Source organism: Dermacentor andersoni, chromosome 5, assembly GCF_023375885.2.
Source record: "Dermacentor andersoni chromosome 5, qqDerAnde1_hic_scaffold, whole genome shotgun sequence".
NCBI lineage: Eukaryota > Metazoa > Arthropoda > Arachnida > Ixodida > Ixodidae > Dermacentor > Dermacentor andersoni.
The window spans coordinates 9456453-9463237 of record NC_092818.1 but is presented as its reverse complement, the minus strand read 5'-3'; positions in this window follow the sequence as shown (position 1 = coordinate 9463237).

Below are 6785 nucleotides of genomic sequence, written 5' to 3'. Positions count from 1 at the left end.
ATTAAACCCGGTAGTCGTTGCTCAACAACCTTTTCGCCTAATCTGTACGACAGATTATACCCTAGATTGCTTCGTTGTAACCTTCTTTCCATGCTTATCATATAAAGCATGAACAGCAGCGGTGATAGAGGACAACCTTGCCTTAATCCCTTGTGAACCTCGACAGTTGTCGTACTCTTGATTCCTTCCCATGTTATTTCAACATTATTTTCTCGATATAGTTCCTGTAGAAAATCAATTACCTCATTACCGATACCTTCAGCTTTTAATATGTTCCACAGGAGTTCCCTGTTCACATTGTCGTATGCACCACTTATGTCCAGGAAGGCTAAATACAGAGGTCTATTTTCCGCCTTAGCTATTTCTATGCACTGGGTAAGCACGAACAGGCTATCATCTAAGCGCCTACCACTTCTGAACCCGTTCTGAAGTTCTCCAAGTATTCTATTACTTTCTACCCATGACTGCATTTTTAATTTCACCGCCTGCATCGCCAGCCTATATATAACTGACGTTATCGTAATTGGTCGGAAAGATTTTATGTTCTTCTTATCACCTTTTCCTTTATAAATCAAATTCATTTTACTCTGTTTCCAGCTGTGCGGAATTTGCTTATTTGTTATGACTGCCTCCAATGCTTTTATCAGCGTTTCCTTGCTTCTTGGGCCAAGTTCATTAATTAACTTGATTGGAATTTCGTCTATCCCCGCGGACGTGCATTTTGGAACATTTGCCTCCGCCTTTTTCCAGTTAAGATTGGTCAATTCTAAGCTGTTTTCTATTATGCTATTCTGTGTTGCTCCCTCACTTGGGGCGATTACCCTATCGTCTTTCCTAAATGACTCTGCTATAACTGAACCAATGTAGTTCACAGCGTCATCTCCCTCTAAACAATTTCCTTCGGCATCGTGAATCTGTTCCTCTTTTCTGTGATTAGCTTTACCCAGCCAGCTTATATGGTTCCAGAATTTTCTTGACCCCCCTTTAGTTGCATCGCGAGCTTCAGCCAGCCAGCGATCAGAGGACTGCTTTATTTTAGCCTGGACGAGGACCTGCACTTGTTGTTTCTTTTGTCGATAATATTCCCATTTTTGGCCTATTTCCTCTTCAGATAACTGTGCCCTCTTTGCTTCTCTGTGTTCCCGAGATGCCCACCGTCGTTGTTCGATTGCCTCTCTAATTTCCTTATTCCACCAACTTCGTGGCTTCCCCTTTCCTCTCCAGCGGTTTACTCCTTTTACCTCTTTTATTTTTGTACTAATGAGTAGTTCTAACTCATTATAATCCCACCTTTCCATGGGATGTTTCATTATTGCTTCCTCTATGCCAGCCGCTATTTGCGCTATTTGCGCGTCATTTAATTTTGCGTACTCTTTTTGGCTTCCCTGTATTTCTCTTTTGAGTAGGGCTCCCAACTGTAGACTAATACGCTTATGATCACTTCCGAGGCTGTACTTCCCCTCTTCGTCTATTTCCATTATTGCTAGCTTGCTATACAATCCCTGCGACATTAAGCAGTAGTCAATGGTCGTTTGTCTGTTACGGGACTCCCACGTGATTTGTCCCTCACACTTAGTTTCTCTATTTACTATAACTAGGTTGTGTCGTTCACAGAAGTCTAGCATCAACTTCCCATTACAATCTGTGTATCCATCCAGATCCTCGATGTGGCCATTCATGTCACCCAGCAGACAAATATCGGCACCTTCTCCAAACTGCTTTATATCGTCATCGAGACACTTCACTAGATCTTTGTTCTCTTGCCTGTATTTGTCCCCTGTCCCTAAATAAACTACTCCTAGCCATGCCTTTTTACCGGCAATTGTACCTGATACCCAGACATGTTCTTTGCAAGTTAACTTTATTCTTTGCCAATTTGTTCCTTGGTGTATGAGCATACCTACTCCTCCTCCCTTCCTCTCCGTTGTTGTCCTATTGCTCCCTTCCCAGACGTAGCCTTCAATAAGCGGTGGGTCTTCTAGATCCCTGAGGTGTGTTTCGCATAGCGCATATACACCTACTTCTTCGTCCTTTAACTGCTGTTCTATTTCTAACCACCTCGCTCTCTTTCTACCGCCTTGCATGTTTATGTACCTGATCCTGGTGTTAAATTTATTTGTAGTTTTCTTCCTGGCCCTCCTAGTGGCCATTTTATTGGCGTCAGCCTCTATTGCACTTTCTACACTGTTTCTACCTACCCCTATGCCCTGAGGCGCAGCGGACCCCCTAAAAAAGCTACTGCCCGACCTGCCAGGCGCCAGCCGATCTCGGCTCCTAGCCTTCCATTAAAGTGGATGCCATCTCGTGTAAAGCCTCCGCCAAAGCCTGCTCTATGCACTTCTCTGTTTATGTCTGCCACTTCAAATCCTTTCTCCTGGCTTAGCTTTCTTATTTCACAATTTACAGCCACAACGTCCTTGGCAATTGCTCCGTTCCTTCCTTGCACCTCCGGCACTGTGCATACCACGATCTGGACTTGCTGTGCTATCGCCCTTAAATCGTCCACTCCCTCCGCTAATCTTTCCACTACTTTTGCAGCTTCACCATTCAAGACATCATTTAGCCCCGCCGCTACCACTACCAAATTGCGCTCTGCAACATTCTCAGAAAGCTCGGTTTTTTTTCTTTCAGTACTGCGTCCATTGTCCTGCCTGGGAACGTCCCGACTGCTACCCGCCTATCGCCCTTTGCACGCTCCATTATAGCTCTTTTGCACCTCCTCATATTTGAATCACCACCGATAAGTACTAGGGCATTCTTTCCCTCCCTCCTAACTTCCAGGTTGTGCTTATCATTGGCTATAAGCTCATTCCTTGGGGTTAGCTTGTTCCCCTCCTCTCCTCGCGCTCGCTGGCGCCCCTGTGGCTGCAGCGTCGCCTCCCGCGGGGTGTGTTGCGCTGCTTCGCTATAACTACGCCGACTCACCGGCGGCGGGCTGACTACCGCTTGCTCTGCCACCCTGCCCCCGACTTCGCATGCAGGGTCTACCCTACTTTCTGTGTTTTTGCCCCCGGCTTGGTGTCCCGACCCATCATTCTCCGCTGCGCGCGTCTCAAGCGCATCGAGCCGCCTATGCAGTTCTGCTCTCCTTTCCTTCTCTTCTCCAAGCTCGGCCACGGTTCTTACTAATTGCGCGGCCTGCACCGCTTCCACCTTGACCAACTCGGCGACTTTCGCCTGCAAAGCTAACCGCCTCTCCCGCTCCTCCCTCAGGTCTGCTTTCAGCTCCTCGAACTTGGCTGTCCAATTTCCTTCCAGTTTTTGTACTGCTTCCCTGACCCCTTCGCACAGCCTGCACGTAAAGCTAGACTCCTCCGCGTCTGCTGAGCTCTGGAAACTGGTCTCGTCGAGGGAGCACCAGCGCAGGCACTCGTCGCACTGCACTTGCTCCGCGTCCCCCGCGGCCTTCCCTTTCTTTGGTTTCATCGTTAGGCCTACGTCCTTAGGCTCAACGAGCACGTCTGCCAAATCACTTCGAAGAGCTAGCCGAGATAGTTAAATAGGCCTATCAAATAGGTCCCGCCTAGCACCTAGGCCTAACGAGGGAAACCGCCAGACCTAGACAAAGCCGGTACGTTTACCACGCTTACCGCGAATTCAAAATTTGCGCTCCTGCTCCATGCAAAATAAAACACTTCAAAAACATCAGCTAATAAGAAAAAAAAAAAGACTATTTAGCTACGGACGAAGTCGCTGAAGCCTCGACACAGGAGCGTCTGCACGCCCAATTACTATTTAAATGCAAAAAAACCAGCAAATAAAAACAGAAGCAAGCTCAAAGCATGCACAAAAACTTATGATTTCGTCGTCGCCACGGAGCCCCGAAAAGCACGTCCATCCGCCACAGATGTTAGCAAACATCTGTGGCGAATGTTCTGCACGGTGCAGCCATCTGGTGGCATAGAGCTCAATCAGACAGAGTAGCAGTAACAAAATGTATGCTTCTTTGCTGCTGGTGTATATTTTTCGCAGGAGTGTAATCGTTAACACGTTTCTTTAAATGTTTAATATGTTTTACACTTGGTTAGAGCAATATTAGCTATTTCTTTGGCTGGTTAAGCTCTGCGCCACGGGTGGCTGGACCGTGGAGACCGACAAGGCAGCTCACATACGTAGAGCCTACGCTAAAGTTCCTTCATCAGCTTGAGTTTATGCCTCCACCGTCCCGTCGAAACGTTCAGCTAGTCTGTGGTTACCGGAATACCAGACACTTTCGGCGCTACGACAGAATGCTCGCAACGCACGCTGCTTCGATAGCTCTCGCTTGGGGTCGACGGCCAAGCGGCTAGCGGAGAGGTTTCGCGCGGGCGGGGGCGGGCTCCAAAACAACCGGAAGTGGACGATGTGACGTCGCATCGTGACGCAAACCAGTGAAGGCATAGCTTAGCCCCGATCGCTCGGCGAACGAGTTGAGGAGGAAAAGCATGGCTAGGGAGGAGGGTAACTTGTAATCGCTTGTAGCTCCATTAATACGTAACGCTTCACTTAAATTGTGGTGCGAATGTTCTACTTCAGCTGTACCCTACGCGTCTACAAAATTTGTCCGAACCCTTTCAGGGGCCCTTTAAGCGACTACTGGTCCTGGTGCCGATTGCACTTTACCCAGTGTGAATTGGAGTCCCTCCATAGTGTGAATTATGTAAATTTACCTAAACGTTTCGGCGAAAATTGGCTTCATCCGTGCACATGATGTTGCTCAATGAGTCCGGTGACTCATCGGCTTTTGTGAGGAACCGATTAGGGAAATCTAGACGATTCTACAGGTTCCTATCTTCCAAGCATTGATGCTGGTTAAGGTGGCATGGGTGAAAGACCGTCATTTAGAATCCTCCAAACTGATGACTTGGAAATTGGTGCCTTGGCGGCCACGTCCCGCATGCTAGCATGAGGGTTTGATGCCATAAATGCTAGAAACTCCTCCGGCGCAACCCCATGCGAAGGCATGGGGTTGCGCCGGAGGAGTTTTCGGTGTACAGATGACAGACGGACGGGCGGAGAAATCGGCTAGCCAAATACAGCTTCGCTGTAGAATATCGCGACCGAGCCTTATCTGCCGCACCTCGGCCGAGCAACACGTCGCGTTTGGAGTTAGTTGGAAGCAAGCTGTGATACCTGTTGTCTTGGTGTAGGTAAAGTGCGCGGATGGTTTTTTTTTTTTTTTTTTTGCCGCGAGACCTATAATCACGAAATCGAATTGAAAACGTCAGAGCAAATGTACAAAGGCGCATTTTGTTCGGTCCAAGTCGCCATGTCTTTCTCTAATGAGCAGAAGGTAAAAATGAACCTTGCCTTGGGAGCTGCAAAATGACAAGAGGAAGGCCGCAAATATATATCAGTCATGGAAATGTGGCGGTAGACCAAACGCATCGACTATCATCAGATAACCTGAGACAAACTGGCAGCTTCAAGAAACAGTGGCGTAGGACCCCACCTTTGAGTCCTAGCCTACGCACGGATGTTCTATCATTTATGGCCTCAAACCCTCATGCTAGCGTGCGGGAAATGGCCGCCCAGGTAACAATTTCCAAGTCATCAGTTTGGAGCATTCTAAACGACGGCCTTTCACATGTACCGCCTTAACTAGCACCAATGCTCGGAAGATAAGGAACTGTAGAATCGTGTAGATTTCTCGAGTTGGGTCCTCACAAAAGCCCGTGAGTCATTGGGCTTTTTGAGCAACATCATGTGCACAGATGAAGCCAATTTTCACAGTACGCCCAGATAAATTTGTATAATGCACAGTATTGGAGTGACTACAATGCACACTGGACAAAGCGCAATCGGCACCTGTAGCAGTGGCCGTTTATTGTGGGGTGCGGAATTTACGCCGGTGGTATAATCAGTTCCATCTTTTTCGATCACACACTGACTGGACAGCGTTACGTGGACGAAATACTAGAAGGAGTGGTGGATGAGTTTCTCAGTGAAGTCCCGTTGTCACGTCTTCCACTTCTGTGGCATCAGCAAGATGGAGCACCAGCACACAGCAGCAGCCGAGCACGAAACTGACTGGATGCAACTTTTCATGCGCAATAGATTGGAAGGCACGGGCCTGTAAATTGGCCGGCTAGGTCACCTGACCTCTCTCCAATCGATTTCTTTCTCTGCGGTTATGCGAAAGATCGTGTTTAAATGATCGAGACGGACGCCAAATTAGCTCAAGACAAGGATAACGGATGTCTGCCGTAGAATTCGAGCGTCGGTCATCAAGAAAGCCACTGAAGATGTGATAAAGCGGACTCAGTACTGCGTAAATGCAGAAGTAGAGCTATACGAAGACGGTCCTCTTAGCAGCAGCTGGTGTTCAACGGCGCCTACGAATTCATAGATAATCAAAGCACAATGTAATCTGATGTATTTTTGATTTTTTTTCTTGTGCATGCGTCCCAATTGCCAATTCGGCTCATTTAGAAATGGTCATTTACCTTCTTGAATGCATCGGTTTGGCCTTTCCTCAACTAGTGGGTCGCTTCCCGGTCTGTTTATTTCGCTTTTATTTTATGCCACATGAACCTGTTTTTGCAGCACGTATGTACTTTCACGAAAAATAAAACGGTCACTTTAATTTAGCTTTGGTCCGAAGCAATGTACTGGCGCGAAATACATATAGTAGCCCGAGTGACAGCAACACACGCAACAGGCGCAAGCCAAAGAATTGCGGATTGCGTGGCTGCTTTTACGCAGTGCGCATTCGGTCGAGCATGCGCACTTTGTGCGATGAACGGGCTTCGGATGACGCGACACTGCGTATAGCTGCGCTCGCACTCTCGCGATGCGGTGCGAGC